At 48.9% G+C, this 25,183-nt stretch overlaps 1 protein-coding gene across 1 annotated transcript in view; it reads left to right on the top strand.

Annotated features, from left to right (window-relative positions):
* The window catches only part of LOC144258017 (acid-sensing ion channel 2), a 1,355,089-nt gene that overhangs the window by 1,269,442 nt on the left and 60,464 nt on the right, over positions 1 to 25,183 (top strand). The window lies entirely within an intron of this gene.

Below are 25,183 nucleotides of genomic sequence, written 5' to 3'. Positions count from 1 at the left end.
CTCGACCAGTCCGCAAAAAGCAGGTCAGAGCATTTCTAGGGATAGTAGGATACTATTGGAGATTCATCCCTCATTTCGCCACAAGAGCAGGGCCACTGACAGATTTGATAAAGGCTCGGGGCCCCGAGATAGTAAAGTGGACTGATGCGGCAGAAGGAGCATTTGCAGATTTAAGGACAGCCCTTTGCTGTCGTCCAGTACTCATAGCCCCAGACTTCGAGAAGGAATTCATCCTACAGATACCTCGGAGGTAGGACTAGAAGCCGTCCTTTTGCAGATGGTAGGGGAGGAGGAACACCCGATCCTGTATCTCAGCTGGAAACTCCTCCCCGGGGAACAAAAGTACGACGTCGTTGAAAAGGAATGTCTGGCGGTAAAATGGGCTATGGAGACTCTCCGCTACTACCTGCTGGGATGGCGGTTTACCCTCGTGACAGACCATGCCCCACTCCAGTGGATGCACAGAAACAAGGAGAAGAACGCAAGAGAGACTAGGTGGTTCCTATCCCTGCACCCTTCCATTTCTGGGTACAGCATAGGGCCGGAAGCCAACACAGCAACGCTGATGGCCTATCACAACAGCACTGCCTCATGTAGCCCAACCCCATAGTGTTGAGCAAGAGGTGGGGAGATATGTGATACAGCATGGCCAGAGGGCAGTAGGAGAGTGTTAGAAGGAAGCCTTATTCCCCATAGAGGGAAGAAAGTTTGCTATAAATAAATTAAAGCATCTGAAGCCAGTCACCTGATAAAAACCCCCTGCTTCAATCAGACAAGAGGAGGAGTTGAAGCAGAGTGGATTGATGCTGGAGCAGAGAGCAGTTTGGAGGAGTTGAAGCAGAGTGGATTGGTGTTGGAGCAGAGAGCAGTTTGGAGGGAAGCAGAGGAGAGTTTGGAGAAGTGCTGCAGTGGACTAAGAAGACCAAGACCCTAGGTAAAGGGACACCTGGTTTGTGCAGAGAGAGGGCAGGAAGCCCCACAAGCTGAATGGCAGGAGAGGGAAGTAGCCCAGGGGAAGGAACCGCTAGTTCTAGTGGTTTACTGCTATCCCTAGGACCCCTGGGCTGGGACCAGGAGTAGAGGGCAGGTCCGGGTCCCTCCCTCTCCACTCCCCTAGTCTAGGACACTAGTGGAGCAGTTAATACCCCAGTTCAGGGACAAGAAATGGTGCCCTGAACCCCCATCCAAGAAGAGAAAGCACGAGACCCATCATAGTGGTGCTGACAATTTGCCATACACCTTAGAGACTAACAAATTTATTTGGGCATAAGCTTTGATGGGTTAGAACCCACTTCATTAGATGCATGGAATGAAAGTACAGGAGCAGGTATAAATACATGAAAGGATGGGGGTTGCTTTACCAAGTGTGAGATCAGTCTAACAAGATAAATCAATTAACAGCAGGATACCAAGGGAGGAAAAATAACTTTTGAAGTGGTTAGAGAGTGGCCCATTACTGACATTTGACAAGAAGGTGTGAGTAACAGTAGGGAGAAATTACTTTTGGGGACATTAAGTTTAGGTTTTGTAATAACCCAAAGACTCCCAGTCTCTATTTAGGCCTAATCTGATGGTATCCAGTTTGCAAATTAATTCCAGTTTTGCAGCTTCACATTGTAGTCTGTTTTTGAAGTTTTTTTGTTGAAGAATTGCCACTTTTAGGCCTGTTATTGAGTGACCAGAGAGATTGAAGTGTTCTCCTACTGGTTTTTGAATGGTATGATTCCTGATGTCAGATTTGTGTCCATTTATTCTTTTGCGTAGAGGCTGTCCGGTTTGGCCAGTGTACATGGCAGAGGGACACTGCTGGCACATGATGGCATATATCACATTGGCAGATGTGCAGGTGAACTAGCCCTTGATGGTGTGGCTGATGTGGTTAGGTCCTATGATGGTGCCCCTTGAATAGATATGTGGACAGAGTTGGCACTGGGGTTTGTAGCAGGGTTTTGTTCCTGGGTTGGTGTTTTTGTTGTGTGGTGTGTATTTGCTGGTGAGTATTTGCTTCAGGTTGGGGTATGTCTATAAGTGAGGGCTGGCATGTCTCTCAAGATCTGTGAGAGTGAGGGATCGTTCTTCAGGATAGGTTTAGATCCTTGATGATGCACTGGAGAGGTTTTAGTTGGGGGCTGTAGGTGATGGCTAGTGGCGTTCTGTTACTTTCTTTGTTGGGCCTGTCTTGTAGTAGGTGACTTCTGAGTACCCTTCTGGCTCTGTCAGTCTGTTTCTTCACTTCATCAGGTGGGTATTGCAGTTTTAAGAACACTTGATAGAGATCCTGTAGGTGTTTGTCTCTGTCTGAGGGATTGGAATAAATGCGGTTGTATCTTAGAGCTTGGCTGTAGACAATGGATCGTGTGGTGTGGTCTGGATGAAAGCTGGAGGCATGTAGGTAAGTATAGCGGTCAGTAGATTTCCGGTATAGGGTGATGTTTATGTGGCCATCACTTATTAGCACTGTAGTGTCTAGGAAGTGGACCTCTTGTGTGGACTGGTCCAGGCTGAGGTTGATGGTGGGATGGAAATTGTTGAAGTCATGGTGGAATTCCTCAAGGGCTTCTTTTCCATGGGTCTAGATGATGAAGATGTCATCAATGTAGCGCAAGTAGAGTAGGGGCGTTAGGGGACAAGAGCTGAGGAAATGTTGTTCTAAGTCAGCCATAAAAATGTTGGCATACTGTGGGGCCATGTGGGTATCCATAGCAGTGCCGCTGACTTGAAGGTATAAATTGTCTCCAAATCTGAAATAGTTATGGATGAGGACAAAGTCACAAAGTTCAGCCACCAGGTTTGCCATGACATTATCGGGGATACTGTTCCAGACGGCTTGTAGTCCATCTTTGTGTGGAATGTTGGTGTAGAGGGCTTCTACATCCATAGTTGCCAGGATGGTGTTTTCTGGAAGATCACCAAAGGATCATAGTTTCCTCCAGAATTCAGTGGTGTCTCGAAGATAGCTGGGAATGCTGGTAGCGTAGGGCCTGAGGAGAGAGTTTGCATAGCCAGAAAATCCTGCTGTCAGGGTGCCAATGCCTGAGATGATGGGACGTCCAGGATTCCCAGGTTTATGGATTTTGGATAGCAGGTAGAATACCCCAGGTCGGGGCTCTAGGGGTGTGTCAGTGTAGATTTGTTCCTGTGCTTCTTTAGGGAGTTTCTTAAGCAGATGGTGTAGTTTCTTTTGGTAACCCTCAGCGGGATCAGAGGGTAATGGCTTGTAGAATGTGGTGCTGGAAAGCTGCCTAGCAGCCTCTTGTTCATATTCCGACCTATTTATGTGGACGACAGCACTTCCTTTGTCAGCCTTTTTGATTATGATGTCAGAGTTGTTTCTGAGGCTGTGGATGGCATTGTGTTCTGCACGGCTGAGGTTATAGGGCAAGTGATGCTGCTTTTCCACAATTTCAGCCCATGCACATCTGTGGAAGCACTCTATGTAGAAGTCCAGTCTGTTGTTTAGGACCTTCAGGAGGAGTCCACGCAGAATCCTTCCTTTTGTAGTGTTGGTAGGAAGGTCTCTGTGGGTTAGAGTGCTGTTCAGTGGTGTGTTGGAAATATTTCTTGAGTCAGAGACGTCGGAAGTAGGATTCTAGGTCACCGCAGAACTGTATCATGTTTGTGGGGTGGTAGGGCAGAAGGAGAGGCCCCGAGATAGGACAGACTCTTCTGTGTGCAGGCGATCTTGCACACAGATCTGGAGCATGAAGTGTAGGGTTGATGCTAAAGGTGAAGAATGCTGCTCCGAACCAAACAGTGGAAACGAAGCAGTTGAAACATTTTTCAAAAAATGTTCCCTGACCGAAATGATTTGTTGAATTCAACCCAAATTCAGCAAATAGGTTCAGACTCCCCAAAAAGGTATTTTTTTCAGGCCAAAAAAAAAAGGAATTTCCTGAAAAAAATTCTCCCAGATCTCTGTTGCATGGCTCGGCACTGGCCCAGGATAAGTAGCAGCCAGAGAGCAATGCACTGAGTGCCATAACCACAGTGCGACTCAATGCCCTCCTGTCACTTTGTGCAACATGTTTGCACGTATGGGAGGGGAAGCCATGTCGATGGGAAATAAAGAAGGAATTAAGTTTTCCCCTAAGTGTCAGATCTGATGGGCTCAAGACTGAACTGCAAACCAGCCCATTACACTCCACACGTCAGATAATGTAGACCGCAGGAAAGTGTTGTGGACATCTCCGGAGCTCCTTTAGGGCAGTGAGCGAGTGATTCCCTGTGCTCAGGTGCAGCGTGCAACGCACAGTAACAGGTGGTTCGTACTGAGGTTTTGTTCATTTGACAAATGACGCCATCAGCTCTCCCGCAGCCGAGGCATCGGCAGCCTTCACCATGGCTGTGTTTGCTCAGCAGTCTGTCAGCACTGGAAGGGCTGAGTTGGAAGGACTCCGGACTTGACTCCGGGAGTTGCTGAGCAGCTGCCGCAGGGTGCTGGGCTTCCTCAGCTCCCCTCGACCAACACACAGCGGGGAGGGGGCTGAGATTGCTCAGGACCCCACAGCTGTTTTCCCGTCCCCTGTACATCCGCGTCCACACAGCCAGAGACCAGTGCCTGCCCATAGTGGGGTGGGGTGTAGAGTGAGGGCAGCTGGCTTCAGCAGTGTTACTGAGCATGCTCAGTCATAGAATCATAGAATCATAGAATATCAGGGTTGGAAGGGACCCCTGAAGGTCATCTAGTCCAACCCCCTGCTCGAAGCAGGACCAATTCCCAGTTAAATCATCCCAGCCAGGGCTTTGTCAAGCCTGACCTTAAAAACCTCTAAGGAAGGAGATTCTACCACCTCCCTAGGTAACGCATTCCAGTGTTTCACCACCCTCTTAGTGAAAAAGTTTTTTCCTAATATCCAATCTAAACCTCCCCCACTGCAACTTGAGACCATTACTCCTCGTTCTGTCATCTGCTACCATTGAGAACAGTCTAGAGCCATCCTCTTTGGAACCCCCTTTCAGGTAGTTGAAAGCAGCTATCAAATCCCCCCTCATTCTTCTCTTCTGCAGGCTAAACAATCCCAGCTCCCTCAGCCTCTCCTCATAAGTCATGTGTTCTAGACCCCTAATTATTTTTGTTGCCCTTCGCTGGACTCTCTCCAATTTATCCACATCCTTCTTGTAGTGTGGGGCCCAAAACTGGACACAGTACTCCAGATGAGGCCTCACCAATGTCGAATAGAGGGGAACGATCACGTCCCTCGATCTGCTCGCTATGCCCCTACTTATACATCCCAAAATGCCATTGGCCTTCTTGGCAACAAGGGCACACTGCTGACTCATATCCAGCTTCTTGTCCACTGTCACCCCTAGGTCCTTTTCCGCAGAACTGCTGCCTAGCCATTCGGTCCCTAGTCTGTAGCGGTGCATTGGATTCTTCCATCCTAAGTGCAGGACCCTGCACTTATCCTTATTGAACCTCATCAGATTTCTTTTGGCCCAATCCTCCAATTTGTCTAGGTCCTTCTGTATCCTATCCCTCCCCTCCAGTGTATCTACCACTCCTCCCAGTTTAGTATCATCCGCAAATTTGCTGAGAGTGCAATCCACACCATCCTCCAGATCATTTATGAAGATATTGAACAAAACCGGCCGCAGGACCGACCCTTGGGGCACTCCACTTGATACCGGCTGCCAACTAGACATGGAGCCATTCATCACTACCCGTTGAGCCCGACAATCTAGTCCATGTCAGCATGCTCAGTACAAGCCTAGCAGCAAATCGGGGGGAGGGGCACGTGATCCCGCATGCCTCCTCATGAGTCACCTCTGCGAAAAACAGCCCCCAGGCCCGTAGTGTCGGAGCACCCCGCAGTCTTTAATGTGTTTATCCTCACAGCGCGCCAGGAGGGGTGGCAGTGCCGTGTCCACCACCCCCCACCCTGGAGCTGCCAAAACTCTCTTAGCACCTACGTTTTTGCAGTAAAATTTCCATCGGCACCTGTGCCTGGTGCCTGGCCCGTATGCTGCTTCCCCCTTGTGACTGTCCAGGTGCGCCTCTCCCGCCTGAGCCCCAGAGCAGAGGAAGACGGACATTCGGCTGCCAGAGTCGAGTACAGGGCCTGATTGGGGAAGCACCCTCTGAGCAGGCCTGCTGGATTGGGCCCTTTGGGTGCATTTGCACAGAACAGCCAGGGCTTGGGAAAGAGCAAGGGAGGTGGCTGTGCTGCGTAACTTTTAGCCCTGGGGTTAGGGTGCACACTGGGTGCTCCCGGTTCAAGTCCCCCTCTGCCTGAAGTGGGGAAGGGGTTTGAAGGTGAGCACTCTCACCGTCAGCCTACGGGATATTCTGATGTGAGGCTCTCTCAAGGTCTCCTCTTCAAGCTGTTGTATTCTGGAGAAATAATTAAAAGAGTCTTTGGAGCAGGGGAGGGGCTGGCTCTGCCACCTCCAGGGGGGTGTCTCACTGCCTAGCTACAGAGTCATTCTCATGCTTGTGTTCTCTCTCCCTCTGGATCATTTGATCCCATCTGCCACCAGCTTCACACCCTCTGCATCATTCTCTGTTCCATAAACAGTTTCCTGTTTCATGCTCAGGGTGGGGACTTGGGGGAGGGGGCAGTTGGTTCTGGGTCCCAAGGGGGGTTTGTGGCTGCACTAGCCACTCTAATCATTGAAGTCCAGACTTGGGTTTTCTAAAATCACTTGAGACTCGGAATCAAGTCTTCTCTTCTTACTCTACCAGCAATTCGTCTGGACAGTGATGCGGTAAACCGAAGGGGATGGGATCTGAATTCAGAGAATAAGTCTGGCTGCTTCTTTGCAGCCTCATCTTGCAGTCCTTTCTCAGGCAAGGCTCCCGCTGACTTAGCAGGACCTGGCTGCTCCATGTAACCTGGGCACTTATCCCCTCTCATCCCGCTGTCTCAAACTCTGCTAGTAGCGACATGCTCCTGTAAGGAAGTGACGGTGCAGAGTTGGACCACGCGGGCAGCTCGGCATATTGATTGGGAAATGAGCGCCAAAAAAAGAAATGTGTCATTAGGAAAGTGTTTTGAAGTAGGAACATTCCTGTGCGAGTGCCCAGCTGCCGGCATGTGAAATTAAAATGCTGCTGCTTCCAGAGATGCCGCTGTGAGCTCCATCCTGGTTTCTGAATGGAGCTGTGTTAATTTGCCTGTGATGGAAGAGAGCCGTGGTCACTGGCAAGGCAGTAAAAAGGGAGGCAGAGAACGCTGCTATTGTTATAGTGGGAACATCAGCCATCAACGAGGTGTCTCCACCCTGGCTCCATCATCTGGCACAACAACGTTCGTACTGAACTGCATATTGGTCACTGTATCTCCCCCCCCAGGAACGACACCAAATAGAATGCCTAGTGCCTGGAGTCTCTTAGCGCTAAGGGGCTGTATATGGGAGCTCTAGCAAAGAACAGATCTGGGGCATTTGCATCCAAAAGCAGCAAAGCAAACCTACAAAGAGTACGTCTACACTACAGAGCCTATGCTGGCATCGCCCCTTGTGTAGCTGCAGAATACACCGACAGAAGGAGTTTTTCTGTGTGTGTAGGAACACACCTTCTAGCTGATTTGCCAGAAGTACTCTTCTGTGGACATAGCTGCATCTACACTCTGGGGTTGGCTGTGTCACTGGGGAGGATTTCCACACCCCTCACCGACATAGTTATGCCGCTGTAACGTTTAAGTGTAGACCAAGCCTCAGTCACAGCAAACTTGGTTTATCTGCCCATGATCTTCTATGGGCCTGAGCCAACTAGGGACTGAAGACAACAGGAGTAGAAGATGCCAGAACCCTGCAGCATCTAACCCACTATGGTGCAGGGGAGCAATCAGTCTGGGATACAGAAGATATATTTTCTTTGTCCCATAGAGGTGCCAATTCCGCGACTGAAAAGGCCCCAGTCTGTTTACCAGGCAAGGTCAGGCTAACTCAACGCCAGCGCAGGCCTCCCTTTTCAAACAGCCAGCCACTTCCTCTTCATCCTGTCATGGTGCTAGAACTCAGGCATGCTCCTTCCCATGCCACTGATCTATGTTTGCCACACGATTTGTAAGCTGTGCGGGGAAACCAGGAAAAGTTAAGGAGAGTCACAGCAGACAAAAGAGAGTGAAGGTGGTGAATGTCCATTGGCCATTGCACTGAGGAGGGTCAGGTTTGTGGGACACTGGAAGCATCCAGGCGGCTGTTAGGATGTTATTGGACAAACTCTGTTCCTGAGGTTTCCCGCTTTGCCAGGTGAGACACTCCCATATCTCCGATTCATGTCTCCGATTGTGAGCCTTGTCCCCAGGAGCGGGGTCTCTGTGCCTGTCCTCTCCCCCATCACTTCCCTGCTCCTAGCAAGCCCTGGAGCCTGGCTCCTGGGTGCTCCTCAGCTGACCTGCAGCATTCCACCGGAGTGTCTCTTCACAGGCGCCTCGCTGAACAAAATGGGGGCCCAGTCCTGGTCCTGTTTACACCAGCGCAATTCCATTAGAGTCAGTGGGGGAGCACGAGGAAAAGGGAAGCAGAATTTGGCCCTCAAGCTTCAAGTATAGTACCTGTTTCCCTTGTATTTATACAGAGGTATAATGGTTAGACACCAAGATAAAGTGATCAACCCACTGCGAGGCTCCTGCATCACACCCATTGTGGCTCATTGGTTTGGCTGGAATCCCACCAGAAAAATATCCCTCTTTAAAAACTGATTTAAACTAGGCAGAAAGTCTCTTGCACGTGAGTTCATGCCAAATGCAACCCCAGCATTCAGCAACAAACCCTACAATCAAACTGAGAGAGGAACCCAGATGGGCTTCATCAACAAGGAAGATGGTCCTAAAGGGCATTGAATGGTCAGGTGTTTTACATCTCTGATTCAGAAGAGGCTGGGGGCCAGTGAGAGAGCCAGAGGGGTGCGCGATGCAGTCATGTTTCTTGGCACATGGCAGAATGCACTCAGAAGTGCTGGGCACATTCTGGGGAGCTGCTGCTTGGGGAGGCCAGAGGGAAGTGAATTGTGATAGTTGGTCTAACCGCCTTGTGTGTGTGTCTGTCTGCGTGTGTGCACTGTCACCATGGAAATGGGTGGACTTCCTGTCCTCTTGTAACAGAGCACACACACAAAGGTATCTGCCCAAACTCAGCCCCTTCTGGGGGTTGCCTTTATTCTTAAAATAAGTGACAGAGCCCCCTAAGGCAGGCCTGTCCTTGAAAGCATAAACCTTAGCTCTCACCCTCTCTACTGAGCTGGCTGTTTCATGCAGTGAGCCCTGCCCACCCTCTGGATCACTCTTGCCCTAGAGCGAGTCTCTGCCCTTTATACCCCTAAGTTAGAGCTAATGAGACTCATCTGTAACAGCTGCCAGGGTGAGTCCGCCAAACAGCTCTGCGCTTCCATGCAGGGTCCTAACACCTGTCACAGTGCAATATCAGTGGAAGATTCTAGTTGCGAGGATAAAGTTGTCTGGGGCGCATGAATGAATTTGGCGGGGCTGAAGCGGACCTCATGCCTCACTATGAAACGAGCTGTATCTCCATCAGCCTAATTACATTTGAGAAGGTTTAACTGAGCATTCAGCACTTGCATTTTTCACAGACACGGTGCCAATGCACAAGCAACGTGGCTCAAATCCAAAGCTGCCTGAGTAAGAAGTATTTAAACTAAATATCTGATAATGAGCCCATCGTTTTCTGATCCTATCACCTACATTTGAAATACAATTTAAAGGGTTTAAAAGATTTGTATATAATGTGCTTGGGAAACATCTGACTCCATCTGAGACTGTGATTATTTATTCTTCTTTATCATGCAGTGTGCAACATATGGGGTCCCTTTCTCCACCACAGATCACTAAATGCTGGCAGCTGGTACTCTTATTATATTGCAGGTGTAAAGCAAATGAGAAAAGATGTTCTTGGAACACCACTTTGTCATTGTCATTGTTAGATTGTAACTGTAGTGCGGAGGATTTGTGTAGTTCCCTTTAAATAGTGGGTGAGTCCTCTAGTGGTGCTCACTGTGTCCTATGTTTTAGTAATCAGCCAGAGCAGCAATGTGGAAATGTGGGTAGGCTTTGGATACACCCAATTCCTGACTCTGCAATAATCCTCTGCTTAGTCAGGGGCTGAGGCTTCCCAAACAGGATGCTGATCTCAGGTGGGGTCGGAAGCAGATGAATTCCAGAGCAAAGAGGATCCTGTTTTCAGACAAATGCTCATCAGGAACTGGAAAAGTAAATCAGTTAAATCTTAGGTCTGCACAGTGGTCACCACTGTAAAGTCAGCATTTACCCACATGATCCTGGAGATAGCCACAGTTAGTTCTGCAAATGGTGGATCTCCAGGCTCTTTAAAACCTAACACATACAGTTATTGGAGCACTTGTGTTGTCCACCGTATCCATCAGATGCCCGCAGTGAAGGGGAAGGAAGTGGGAGTGATGCCGAAGGGAAAGTAACAGTGTTATTACCGATGGCTTTATATCACTCAGGATCTTGAAGATTGAAGGTCTGGAGCAACAGATAACGACCCTGCGTTGCATACGAGAAACGGAGGATTTTCTGGACAAAAGTCAGGATATGCTTCTACGGGTACAAAGCTCTAAAGATTTAGAGCAGGTTGCACAGCGGAGCCAAGAGGCCAGTGAAGAAGCTTGGCAACATGTGACCTCCAGAAGAAGAAGGGGGAATGTCCGGGTTCCAACAACGCGGACACAGGTAACTAACCGCTTTCATGTTCTCTCCACAGGTACCATTGCGGAGAGTGGACCAGATGATATGTCTGGGGGGAGAAAGCAGAAGGAGACTCCGCTGGTTGGAAGGCATGAGATGCACTTTCCTGAGATGGGGGGTTCCACGACCACCACTCCCAAGAGAAGGAGGCGGGTGGTGGTGGTCGGGGACTCTCTCCTCCGGGGGACTGAGTCATCTATCTGCCGCACTGACCGGGAAAACCGAGAAGTCTGCTGCTTGCCGGGGGCTAAGATTCGCGATGTGACGGAGAGACTGCCGAGACTCATCAAGCCCTCGGATCGCTACCCCTTCCTGCTTCTCCATGTGGGCACCAATGATACTGCCAAGAATGACCTTGAGCGGATCACTGCGGACTACGTGGCTCTGGGAAGAAGGATAAAGGAGTTTGAGGAGCAAGTGGTGTTCTCGTCCATCCTCCCCATGGAAGGAAAAGGCCTGGGTAGGGACCGTCGAATCGTGGAAGTCAACGAATGGCTACACAGGTGGTGTCGGAGAGAAGGCTTTGGATTCTTTGACCATGGGATGGTGTTCCATGAAGGAGGAGTGCTGGGCAGAGACGGGCTCCACCTTATGAAGAGAGGGAAGAGCATCTTTGCGAGCAGGCTGGCTAACCTAGTGAGGAGGGCTTTAAACTAGGTTCACCGGGGGAAGGAGACCAAAGCCCTGAGGTAAGTGGAAAAGCAGGATACCGGGAGGAAGCACAGGCAGGAATGTCTGTGAGGGGAGGGCTCCTGCCTCATACTGAGAATGAGGGGCGATCAGCAGGTTATCTCAAGTGCTTATATACGAATGCACAAAGCCTTGGAAACAAGCAGGGAGAACTGGAGGTCCTGGTGATGTCAAGGAACTATGACGTGATTGGAATAACAGAGACTTGGTGAGGTAACTCACATGACTGGAGTACTGTCATGGATGGTTATAAACTGTTCAGGAAGGACAGGCAGGACAGAAAAGGTGGGGGAGTAGCACTCTATGTAAGGGAGCAGTGTGACTGGTCAGAGCTCCAGTACGAAACTGCAGAAAAACCTGAGTGTCTCTGGATTAAGTTAAGAAGTGTGAGCAATAAGAGTGATGTAGTGGTGGGAGTCTGCTATAGACCACAGGACCAGGGGGATGAGGTGGATGAGGCTTTCTTCCGGCAGCTCGCAGAAGAAATTTTCCTGATATCTGCTGGGAGAGCAATACAGCGGTGCATAGACAATCCAGGAAGTTTTTGGAAAGCGTAGGGGACAATTTCCTGCTGCAAGTGCTAGAGGAGCCAACTGGGGGGGAGCTTTTCTTGACCTGCTGCTCACAAACCAGGAAGAATTAGTAGGAGAAGCAAAAGTGGATGGGAATCTGGGAGGCAGTGACCATGAGTTGGTTGAGTTCAGGATCCTGACACAGGGAAGAAAGGTAAGCAGCAGGATACGGACCCTGGACTTCAGGAAAGCAGACTTCGACTCCCTCAGGGAACGGACGGGTAGGATCCTCTGGGGGACTAACATGAAGGGGAAAGGAGTCCCGGAGAGCTGGCTGTATTTCAAGGAATCCCTGTTGAGGTTACAGGGACAAACCATCCCGATGTGTCGAAAGAATAGTAAATATGGCAGGCGACCAGCTTGGCTTAACGGTGAAATCCTAGCGGATCTTAAACATAAAAAAGAAGCTTACAAGAAGTGGAAGGTTGGACATATGACCAGGGAAGAGTATAAAGATATTGCTCGGGCATGTAGGAATGAAATCAGGAGGGCCAAATCGCACCTGGAGCTGCAGCTAGCAAGAGATGTCAAGAGCAACAAGAAGGGTTTCTTCAGGTATGTTGGCAACAAGAAGAAAGCCAAGGAAAGTGTGGGCCCCTTACTGAATGAGGGAGGCAACCTAGTAACAGAGGATGTGGAAAAAGCTGATGTGCTCAATGCTTTTTTTGCCTCTGTCTTCACGAACAAGGTCAGCTCCCAGACTGCTGCGCTGGGCATCACAACATGGGGAATAGATGGCCAGCCCTCTGTGGAGAAAGAGTTGGTTAGGGACTATTTAGAAAAGCTGGACGTGCACAAGTCCATGGGGCCGGATGAGTTGCATCCGAGAGTGCTAAAGAAATTGGCGGCTGTGATTGCAGAGCCATTGGCCATTATCTTTGAAAACTCGTGGCGAACAGGGGAAGTCCCGGATGACTGGAAAAAGGCTAATGTAGTGCCCATCTTTAAAAAAGGGAAGAAGGAGGATCCTGGGAACTACAGGCCAGTCAGCCTCACCTCAGTCCCCGGAAACATCATGGAGCAGGTCCTCAAGGAATCAATCCTGAAGCACTTAGATGAGAGGAAAGTGATCAGGAACAGTCAGCATGGATTCACCAAGGGAAGGTCATGCCTGACTAATCTAATCGCCTTCTATGATGAGATTACTGGTTCTGTGGATGAAGGGAAAGCAGTGGATGTATTGTTTCTTGACTTTAGCAAAGCTTTTGACACGGTCTCACACGGTATTCTTGTCATCAAGTTAAGGAAGTATGGGCTGGATGAATGCACTATAAGGAGGGTAGAAAGTTGGCTAGATTGTCGGGCTCAACGGGTAGTGATCAATGGCTCCATGTCTAGTTGGCAGCCAGTGTCAAGTGGAGTGCCCCAAGGGTCGGTCCTGGGGCCGGTTTTGTTCAATATCTTCATAAATGATCTGGAGGATGGTGTGGATTGCACTCTCAGCAAATTTGCGGATGATACTAAACTGGGAGGAGTGGTAGATACACTGGAGGGCAGGGATAGGATACAGAGGGACCTAGACAAATTGGAGGATTGGGCCAAAAGAAATCTGATGAGGTTCAATAAGGATAAGTGCAGGGTCCTGCACTTAGGACGGAAGAACCCAATGCAGAGCTACAGACTAGGGACCGAATGGCTGGGCAGCAGTTCTGCGGAAAAGGACCTAGGGGTGACAGTGGACGAGAAGCTGGATATGAGTCAGCAGTGTGCCCTTGCTGCCAAGAAGGCCAATGGCATTTTGGGATTATAAGTAGGGGCACAGCGAGCAGATGGAGGGACGTGATCATCCCCCTCTATTCGACATTGGTGAGGCCTCATCTGGAGTACTGTGTCCAGTTTTGGGCCCCACACGACAAGAAGGATGTGGATAAATTGGAGAGAGTCCAGCGAAGGGCAACAAAAATGATTAGGGGTCTGGAACACATGAGTTATGAGGAGAGGCTGAGGGAACTGGGATTGTTTAGTCTGCAGAAGAGAAGAATGAGGGGGGATTTGATAGCTGCTTTCAACTACCTGAGAGGTGGTTCCAGAGAGGATGGTTCTAGACTATTCTCAGTGGTAGAAGAGGACAGGACAAGGAGTAATGGTCTCAAGTTGCAGTGGGGGAGGTTTAGGTTGGATATTAGGAAAAACTTTTTCACTAGGAGGGTGGTGAAACACTGGAATGCGTTACCTAGGGAGGTGGTAGAATCTCCTTCCTTTGAAGTTTTTAAGGTCAGGCTTGACAAAGCCCTGGCTGGGATGATTTAATTTTGGATTGGTCCTGCTTTGAGCAGGGGGTTGGACTAGATGACCTCCGGAGGTCCCTTCCAACCCTGATATTCTCTGATTCTATGCTAAATCAATCGATTTTAGCGCGTCTGGTGAAGATGCATTATGTCAACAGGCGAGCACTCTCGTTTTGACATAATTACTCCATCTCAATGAGAGGCAGAAGCTGTGCATGGTGTGGACACTGCTGTAAGTCAATATAACTTACTTCGCTCAGGGAGTGGTTTTTTCACACCCGTGAGCAACATAACTTACATTGACTTAAGCGGTTGTGTAGACAAGCCCTTAGATGCTAAAATCCAGGTGCCTGTGCTGAGAGAATATCAGCTGTCACACTGTTGCCGTTAAAGATCAATTGATCACTGGATGTTGAATTACACCTAAAGGGGCTTTGGAGACATTGCAGGTTGTTATGCATTGGAGTAGCAGCTCTTTACAATTAGACACACTGAGCAAAGAGATCTCCCCAATTCTGCACCAGCTGCAGCCTATGAGTGGTCATCATCGGTAGCTGTATGCAAAGCGAGAAAAACTCCAGCTGGAAATAAGCTGCACATTTTTAACCAGGAGGGTAATTAATCACTGGAGCTGCTTTCTAAGGGATGTGGTTGATTCGCCATCGCTTGGCTGTCTTTAAATCAAGGCTGCAGCTCTTTCTAGGAGATTTGCTCTAGCTGGAGCTCAGGCAGAAATGATGGGCTCCATGTGGAAGCCCTGTTTGAAAGTCTCTGCCGTGAAATCATGTATGAAGACAACTCAAAAGCTATGGCTGGTGCAGAATGGAGGGACAGTGGGGCTGCTGTAATAACTGGGCCTATAAAATTACCCAAATTGTACAAAGTTAACTGTAAAATTCATATAAAAGTTTATAAAATGTTATAATACACATGTTAATGTAAGTAAGTTAAGCTGGTTTTAACAATAGCTGTTATAAACAAGTGCAAAACAACTAGACAAAGACCCGTTTAGTCTAAATAAAAAGGCACGTGAATATAATTTAAGACTGATGTTAAAATCATGCATGGTAAAAACGAAAAATGTGGAACTGGAAATTAAGAAACTAAAATTGATCTGTCAAATATTAGGCCTAATTGGTGGACAAAATAATAAGGGGGTGGGCTGTTCCACCCACCACTCCCTTTTTGGTCCTTAGAAAAAGAATCTTTGGAGAAAACAGACAAAGAATGCTGAAGCGGGCTTCACCATCATGGCCCCTACCCCCACCATCTCCTAGGACCCCAGGCCTTTGTCTTCCTAATCCTGGAAAATGTCATGACCAGACCGGGCCAGAGAGAGGGACCCAGATGACATCGCCACCCCTACTGTCTCCAGCTAAATCTCAAACACCACTGGGAATGTCTTGGGACTGGACTTTAACAAAAGGAGCAACACCACCACCTCCATCTCAACTAACTTCTCTTTTCCCCGGAAGAACCATTATTACCGGCTTTACACTATCTCCAAAAGACTCTCAGACAAGGGGGTGGGGAGGTTTCTTCTAAAACTCTCCCCAGCTGAAGGGAAAGGGAACAAGGGATGTTGTCCAAATCACAGCCTTACTGAATAATTTACATTTACAGTGAGTTAGCTGTTTTTCCTTCTTTTCTGTATCTTTAATAAGTGGTTGAAAGGGATTTTTAATGGGGTGTTGGTGATGCTATTAAGCTGGCTGAGGTCCCTGTATACCAAACCCCAGACAGTGTTTAACACTGTTTAATGATGGACAGAGACTAGGTTCTGTTAACACCTTTGGACCATTTATTCCATCTCAGTTAGTACAAGAGGGGTGTTTGCTCAGGGGCAGTGTGGCCTGATAGACAGTCGTGGGCTGATGTTCAGAAGAGCTGTGTTCTGTTCCCAGGTCTTTTACTGGGTGACCCACCACTTTTTGGTGCCGCCAGTTTCGCTATCTGGGGATCGCTATACTGTCTGCCTCTGTAAAGCACTTTCAGAGGGATGGATGAAAAACGCTATACAAGAGCTGGGTATTATGGTGGAAGTCAGACCATGTGATCACAACAGTCCCTTCCAGTCTTAAAAATCTACACTAGGAAACAACAAAGGCCTGAATCACTGTGCTAGGCAGAACCAGTGAAAATCCCCATGCTAAGGGCAGAGGAGAGAGGTCCCCTAAGCCAAGTGGCATGCAGTGAGCCCCCCTAAGCTGTGTACTTGTGTGCCTTGGTAGATGTGGGGCTGACTCTCCTTTTGCTTCCTCTCTGACACCCCGCTTCCATACCTATCCGTGTGAATGGGGAAGGTCCTTTAAAACACCTGAGGCATTGAGTGCAGGAGCTCCTGTGAATGCCAAAACCAAAATGAGCGTAATAGCTCGAGGTAACCCTTCCTCCTGGGCCATCCCTTCCTCCTGCCGAGACCCAGAGCAGCTGTGGGGAGAGGGAGCCTAGAGACGTAGGAGGGATGGGGACTCTCACGCAATTGGGGGTCAGGTAAATCCTGGGACGGGGGACACAAACCAGCAGAGCAGGGGATGGAGGAGCCATGGGAGCAGGACACACCACAGTATGTGTGATCCAAGCTTCAAGGAGTCAGGAGTCCCAGCTGGCTGCTCACTTATCCAAACTTCCAGAAGTTTTTATCCCAGGAATTCCCCTTACCCTTCTCCCACCTCTTCTCCCCTGTCCCTTTTCCTGATTAATAGCCCTAGTCATTTTAGTCTCTCCTATTATGGCCGTCTGTCCCCCCCATAGCTAGTTTCCATTACCCTTCTCCAGACTCTTCCTGATTCTGCAATGTCCTTTGAGAGACAATGGGTCTGTCTAGACAGCAAAGAAAAACCCGCGGCTGGCCCGTGCCAACTGACTCAGACTTGCAGGGCTCAGGCTGTGGGGCTGTTTCATTGCTATGTAGACTCCCAGGCTCAGGCTGGCGCTGAGCTCTGGCACCCTCCCACCCTGCAGTGTTCTAGAGCCTGGGCTCCAGCCTGAGCCCTGACATCTACACAGCAACGAAACAGCCCGAGCCTTGGTCTAAGTTGCTGTGTAGACCGACCCACTATGTATGTAACAGAGCCCTGTGCTACAGCCCATCAGGGAGAGCGCAGTTGAAAATAACGGGACCATTATCATAGAATATCAGGGTTAGAAGGGACCTCAGGAGGTCGTCTAGTCCAACCCCCTGCTCAAAGCAGGACCAATCCCCAACTAAATCATCCCAGCCAGGTTTGGGACCCCCACTACAGAAAGGATGTGGATAAATTGGAGAGAGTGCAGCGGAGGGCAATGAAAATGACTAGGGGGCTGGAACACATGACTTACGAGGAAAGTCCGAGGGAACTGGTCTTGTTTTGTCCACAGAAGGGAAGAGTGAGGGGGAATTTGATAGCAGCCTTCAACTACCTGAAGGGCAGTTCCAAAGAGGATGGAGCTAGGCTGTTCTCAGTGGTGGCAGATGTCAGAACAATGAGTAATGGTTGCAGTGGGGGAGGTCTAGATTGGATATTAGGAAACACTATTTCATTAGGAAGGTGGTGAAGCACTGGAATGGGTTACCTAGGGAGGTGGTGGAATCTCCTTCCTTAGAGGTTTTAAGGCCCGGCTTGACAAAGCCCTGGCTGGGATGATTTAGTTGGGGTTGGTCCTGCTTTGAGCAGGGGGTTGGACTAGATGACCTCTTGAGGTCTCTTCCAACCCTAATCTTCTATGGTTCTATGATTCATGTTTTCAGAGGCTTGGGCAGGCTCTAGTAGCCCTTGGGTAGCTGCCATTGGCCAGGTGGCTTTCAGACCTGCTGGCTCTTCTAAGGCTCCCATTACTGCAGTGTCGGAGCACCTGACAGTCTTTACAGTATCTGTTCACACGAGCACAGTCGGCCCATGCCATTATCCCATTTTATGGAAGACAGGGAGCAGCTAAGTGGTTTGTGCAAAGGCACCCAAGTAGTCTGTGGCAGAGCGAGTGTCAGACCCCGGTTTCCCAAGTCCCAGGGTGGCCTCCTCAACACGGGACCATCCTTCCTCACCCTGTGCTGCTTCTTACTCCATGGCTGTAAAACCGAAGCACCAAACACGAAAAGCTGTTGCGACAGCACTTGGAAAAAACCCTGACCAATCCCTGCCTCCCCTTGTGTGTTCCTGAGGCTCTTCCACAAATCAGGGTGTTGCCTTGCTGTCCCAGCAGGCCCCAAACAGCCCATCGGAGGATTGATTACCTTGGGAGAGGCTGTGACATCTGAACCAGGCACAGCATTGTCAAAAGTGGTGGGCCCTTGGATCACTCCCTGTCATAAATATAAAGAGAAGGTTAACCACCTTTCTGTATACAGTGCTATAAAATCCCTCCTGGCCAGAGGCAACATCCTGTTACCTGTAAAGGGTTAAGAAGCTCAGCTAACCTGGCTGGCACCTGACCCAAAAGACCAATAAGGGGACGAGATACTTTCAAATCTTGGTGGGGGAAAAGGCTTTTGTTTGTGCTCTTTGTTTATGTGGGTGTTCTCTCTTGGGACTGAGAGAGGCCAGACAGAATCCATCTTCTCCAACCCATCCTAATCCAAGTCTCCAATATTGCAACCAGTATAGGTAAGCCAGGCAATGCGGATTAGTTTATCTGTTGTTTTATGTGAATTTTCCTTGTGTTAAGAGGGAGCTTTATTCCTGTTTTCTGTAACTTTAAGGTTTTGCCCAGAGGGGGATCCTCTGTGTTTTGAATCTGAATACCCTGTAAAGTATTTTCCATCCTGATTTTACAGAGGTGATTCTTTTACCTTTTCTTTAATTAAAATTCTTTTAGGAACCTGATTGATTTTTCATTGTTCTTAAGATCCAAGGGTTTGGGTCTGTGTTCACCTGTACAAATTAGTGAGGATTATTATCAAGCCTTCCCCAAATAGGGCTTGGGGGGATATTTTGGGGGAAGATGTCTCCAAGGGGTCTCTTTCCCTGTTCTTTGTTTAAACGCTTAGTGGTGGCAGCAAACGGTTCAAGGCCAAGGCAAAGTTTGTACCTTGGGGAAGTTTTTAAGCTAAGCTGGTAAGAATAAGTTTAGGGGGTCTTTCATGTGGGTCCCCACATCTGTACCCTAGAGTTCAGAATGGGGAAGGAACCCTGACACTCTCGTCCAGTGAAACCAATTTTACTGCTCAGTTCAGTGAGAGCAGAGTTGAAAATTCCACTCAAGGCGAATAGCCGCACTGGAGATCCTCCCATAACAGAGCAGTTCTGAAGCTCCCTGGTTGGGAGCTGTCAAGGTTCCTCCCCCACTCTGAACTCTAGGGTACAGATGTGGGGACCTGCATGAAAAACCTCCTAAGCTTATCTTTACCAGCTTAGGTCAAAACTTCCCCAAGGTACAAAGTATTCCACCCGTTGTCCTTGGAATGGCCGCTACCACCACCAAACTAATACTGGTTACTGGGGAAGAGCTGTTTGGACGCGCCCTTCCCCCCAAAATACTTCCCAAAACCCTGCACCCCACTTCCTGGACAAGGTTTGGTAAAAAGCCTCACCAATTTGCATAGGTGACCACAGACCCAAACCCTTGGATCTGAGAACAATGAAAAAGCATTCAGTTTTTTACAAGAAGACTTTTAATAGAAAATAGAAGTAAATAGAAATAAAGAAATCCCCCCTGTAAAATCAGGATGGTAGATATCTTACAGGGTAATTAGATTCAAAAACATAGAGAACCCCTCTAGGCAAAACCTTAAGTTACAAAAAAGATACACAGACAGAAATAGTTATTCTATTCAGCACAATTCTTTTCTCAGCCATTTAAAGAAATCATAATCTAACACATACCTAGCTAGATTACTTACGAAAAGTTCTAAGACTCCATTCCTGTTCTGTCCCTGGCAAAAGCAGCATGCAGACAGACACAGACCCTTTGTTTCTCTCCCTCCTCCCAGCTTTTGAAAGTATCTTGTCCCCTCATTGGTCATTTTGGTCAGGTGCGGGCGAGGTTACCTTTAGCTTCTTAACCCTTTACAGGTGAGAGGAGCTTTCCCCTGGCCAGGAGGGATTTCAAAGGGGTTTACCCTTCCCTTTATATTTATGACACGCCCCCCAAATCTCAGCTAGGGTGAAACACTGGCTGGGATTTCTTCCTGGAGCTCTAGGAAAAACAGAGTTAATAAGACACATGCATCTCTAAATATACTACCAAGTACATAAAGACTAACAATATTTTCCACATCTCAAGGACGATTTTAACCAGTTGACTCTGGGAAACTTTCACGGGAGAGTGCATCAGCCACTTTGTTAGAAGCTCCTGAGATGTGTTGAATGTCGAAATCAAAATCTTGGAGAGCTAAACTCCACCGAAGAAGTTTTTTGTTAGTTTCCTTGACGGTGTGAAGCCACTTCAGTGCAGCATGGTCGGTTTGCAGGTGGAAACGCCGTCCCCAAACATATGGGCGTAGCTTTTCCAGAGCGTAGACAATGGCATAACATTCTTTTTCAGTGACTGACCAGTTGCTTTCCCTCTCAGACAGTTTTTTGCTGAGAAACACTACAGGGTGGAATTCTTGATCAGATCCTTTCTGCATTAAAACTGCTCCCACACCACGCTCGGATGCATCTGTGGTTACTAGGAACGGTTTGTCAAAGTCTGGGGCCCTTAGTACAGGGTCAGACATGAGTGTCGCTTTAAGCTTGTTAAAGGCCTTCTGACACTTTCCGGTCCACTGAACAGCATTTGGCTGTTTCTTTTTGGTTAGGTCTGTCAGTGGGGCAGCGATTTGGCTGTAGTGCGGTACAAATCGTCTGTAATAACCGGCCAAGCCTAAGAAGGATTGAACCTGTTTCTTTGACTTTGGGACAGGCCACTTTTGGATAGCATCCACTTTGGCCTGTAGGGGGCTGATAGTTCCTTGACCCACCTGGTGTCCAAGGTAAGTCACTCTGTTTAGGCCTATTTGACACTTCTTAGCCTTAACAGTTAGTCCTGCCTCCCTTATGCGCTCAAGGACTTTTTGTAGATGTTCCAGGTGGTCTGCCCAGGAATCCGAAAATATGGCCACATCGTCAAGGTAGGCGACTGCATATTCTCCTAATCCCGCTAGGAGACCATCTACAAGTCTTTGGAAAGTGGCGGGTGCATTTCGCAGCCCGAAAGGGAGTACATTAAATTCATACAGCCCGAGATGTGTGATGAAGGCTGACCTTTCCTTGGCAGATTCATCTAGCGGTACCTGCCAGTACCCCTTTGTTAAGTCCAAGGTAGAGATGAACTGGGCCCGTCCCAGTTTCTCTAACAGTTCATCTGTGCGTGGCATTGGATAGTTGTCTGGGCGAGTTACAGCATTTAGCTTACGGTAGTCCACGCAAAAACGTATTTCCCCATCTGGTTTGGGAACTAGAACCACTGGAGATGCCCATGCACTTTCAGAGGGGCGGATTACACCCATCTGTAACATATCCTGGATCTCCCGTTCTATAGCAGTTTTAGCTTGAGGAGACACCCGGTAAGGTTGGACCCTAATTGGGTGAGCATTACCTGTGTCAATGGAGTGGTATGCCCGTTCAGTCAGTCCTGGGGTGGCTGAGAACGTTGGCGCGTAGCTAGTGCACAGCTCCTGGATCTGCTGTCGCTGCATACGCCCAAGGGTCATGGAGAGGTTCACCTCTTCCACACCACCAGCACATTTCCCTTCGTAGTAGACACCTTCAGGCCACTCAGCATCATCTTCTCCCTGGGCTGTAAACTGACAAACCTTTAATCCTCTGGAATAAAAGGGCTTTAGAGAATTAATATGGTACACCTTAGGCTTTCGGTTGGAGGTGGGGAATGCTATGAGATAATTAACAGCTCCCAGGCGCTCCTGGACCGTGAATGGCCCTTCCCACGATGCTTCCATTTTATGGGCCTGGAGCGCCCTTAAGACCATGACCTGGTCTCCTACTTTGAAGGAACGCTCTCTGGCATGTTTATCATACCAGGCTTTTTGCTCTTTTTGAGCATCCTGTAAGTTTTCTTTAGCAAGGGCTAAAGAGGTTCGGAGGGTGTTTTGTAGGTTGGTTACAAAGTCCAGAATGTTAGTTCCTGGAGAAGGTGTAAATCCCTCCCATTGCTGCTTCACCAACTGCAATGGCCCCTTAACCTCACGGCCATATACAAGTTCAAATGGGGAAAACCCTAAACTGGGATGTGGTACAGCTCTGTAGGCAAAGAGCAACTGCTGCAACGCTAGGTCCCAATCATTGGAGTGCTCATTTACGAATTTACGTATCATGGCCCCCAAAGTTCCATTAAACTTCTCCACCATGCCATTTGTTTGATGGTGGTAAGGAGTGGCAACCAAGTGATTTACCCCATGAGCTTCCCAAAGGTTTTTCATAGTTCCTGCCAGGAAATTAGTCCCTGCATCTGTGAGGATGTCGGAGGGCCAACCTACCCTGGCAAAAATGTCTGCTAGTGCCTGGCATACACTTTTAGCCCTGGTGTTGCTTAGAGCTACTGCTTCCGGCCATCGGGTGGCAAAATCCATGAAAGTCAGTATGTACTGCTTTCCTCTGGCTGTCTTTTTCGGAAAAGGACCCAGAATATCCACAGCTACTCGCTGAAATGGAACTTCAATGATGGGGAGTGGTTGTAGAGGGGCTTTGACCTGGTCTTGGGGTTTTCCCACTCTTTGGCACACCTCACAAGACTGGACATAGGTAGAAACATCCTTGCCCATTCCCTCCCAGTGGAATGACCCCCCCAAACGGTCTTTGGTCCTGTTCACCCCAGCATGGCCACTAGGGTGATCGTGGGCTAAGCTCAAGAGCTTGGCCCGGTATTTAGTTGGAACTACCAACTGTCTCTGAGGATGCCAGTCTTCCTGGTGTCCACCAGAAAGAGTTTCCTTGTATAAAAGTCCTCTTTCTACAACAAACCTGGATCGATTAGAAGAGCTGAGAGGCGGTGGGTTGCTCCGTGCCGCTGTCCAAGCTCTCTGGAGGCTTTCATCTGCTTCCTGTTCGGTCTGGAACTGTTCCCTTGATGCTGGAGACATCAGTCCCTCATTGGATTGTGGACCTAGGCTTGGTCCCTCTGGAAGCAATATAGGGGATGGAGCTGTTTCTGTTGACTGTGAACCGCTCTCCGCTGGTGCACTATGTTGGGATTCAGGCTCCGGCTGAGCCTCTTGTGTAGGGTTATCGGCTGCTGCCAGTTCAGGTTCAGTGGGGCCCTCTGGTGTTGAGGTTGCAAGTACTGGATTCAGTGCTGACACAGGGTCTGGTGTTGGTTGTTCGGCTGGTTCCAGTTCTGGGACTGGTTCCGTCTGGGTCTCTGGGACTGGATCCACTACTGCTGTTGCAGACATTGGCCTAAGGTCCAGGTCCATCACCTCTGACTGGGTCCTGATAGCAGTTTCCGGAACAGAGCTAGGCCTCACGGCTTGTTTAGCCTGGCTGCGGGTGACCGTTCCCACCCTCTTGGCCTGCTTCACATGATTGGCCAAGTCTTCCCCCAACAGCATGGGGATGGGATAATCATCATAGACTGCAAAAGTCCACATTCCTGACCAGCCCTTGTACTGGACAGGCAACTTGGCTGTAGGCAAATTGAAAGAGTTGGACTTGAAGGGTTGAATCGTCACTTGGATCTCTGGGTTGATTAAATTGGGGTCCACTAAGGAAGCATGGATAGCTGACACTTGTGCTCCGGTGTCCCTCCACGCGGTGACCTTCTTCCCGCCCACACTCACAGTTTCCCTCCGCTCCAAGGGTATCTGGGAAGTATCTGGGCCTGTGGACCTCTGGTGTGATTCCGGTGCAATGAACTGTAATCTGTTGGGGTTCTTGGGGCAGTTGGCCTTTACATGCCCCAGCTCGTTACATTTAAAACATCGTCCAGCTGACGGGTCACTGGGGCGAGGAGGGTTGCTGGAGAACGGGGTGGCAGGACGATAAGGGGTCTGGAGGGTTCTTTGGGAGGTAGGTGGGGCCTTGGGCGGCCCCCGGTAATAGGGTGTGGTCTGGGGTGGTCCCTTCTGGTCTCCGCTCCAACTGCGACCAGTTTTCTTCTTCTCTGCCACCTCCACCCATCTGGCTCCAATCTCTCCTGCCTCGATTACAGTTTTGGGTTTCCCATCTAGGATGTATCTTTCTATTTCCTCAGGAACACCCTCTAAGAACTGTTCCATTTGCATTAGGAAGGGCAAATTTACTGGAGATTCAACACTTGCTCCTGATATCCAGGCATCCCAATGTTTCACAATGTGGTAGGCATGTCGGGTAAATGACATGTCTGGTTTCCACCTTAGGGCTCTGAACCTCCGACGAGACTGCTCGGGTGTTATCCCCATTCTGACTCTCGCCTTGGATTTAAACAGTTCATACTTGTTCATGTGTTCTTTAGGCATTTCAGCTGCCACCTCAGCTAAGGGTCCACTGAGCTGCGGCCTCAGCTCTACCATGTACTGGTCAGTAGAGAGGTTGTATCCAAGGCAGGCCCTTTCGAAGTTTTCTAGGAAGGCCTCAGTATCATCGCCTGCCTTGTAGGTGGGGAACTTTCTGGGATGGGAAGTGGTACTTGGAGAAGGATTACTAGGGTTTGTTGGGATATTCTGCTGAGCCTTTATCTTCTCCATCTCCTCCACATACTTCCTCTCTTTTTCCTTCTCCTCCAGTTCTTTGTCCCTCGCTTCCATAGCTCTCCTGTGAGCAGCCGCTTGGTGTTGTTCTGCCTCCCTTTCTTGTTCCTTCTTCAGCCGCATGAGTTCTATCTGTCTTTCATGTTCCCTTTGTCTTTCCTCAGCCTGAAATTTGGCTAATTCCAGCTGTAGTCGAGCTGAGGATTTGGTCATTCTAACCTCTCTGTTTTTAACTAACTTTACACCCGAGGTTTAGAAATAAACAAACAAAACTTGGCTGTAAAATTTTGTTGTGCTGGAATAGAATACCTATTCTCTGATAGTGATTGTCAGCCTACAGAAAAAGACAATTCCCTTGTCTCTGCTCTGGGCCCAACTTAAAGCAAAAAACCTCCAACTACTTGGAAACCTGCTTACCCAGCCCAAAGAAAAAGCAAATGGGTA

Source organism: Eretmochelys imbricata, chromosome 27 (assembly GCF_965152235.1).
Source record: "Eretmochelys imbricata isolate rEreImb1 chromosome 27, rEreImb1.hap1, whole genome shotgun sequence".
Lineage (NCBI taxonomy): Eukaryota > Metazoa > Chordata > Testudines > Cheloniidae > Eretmochelys > Eretmochelys imbricata.
Note: the sequence above shows the minus strand (reverse complement) of the source record. Positions and strands in the feature narration are given on the sequence as shown.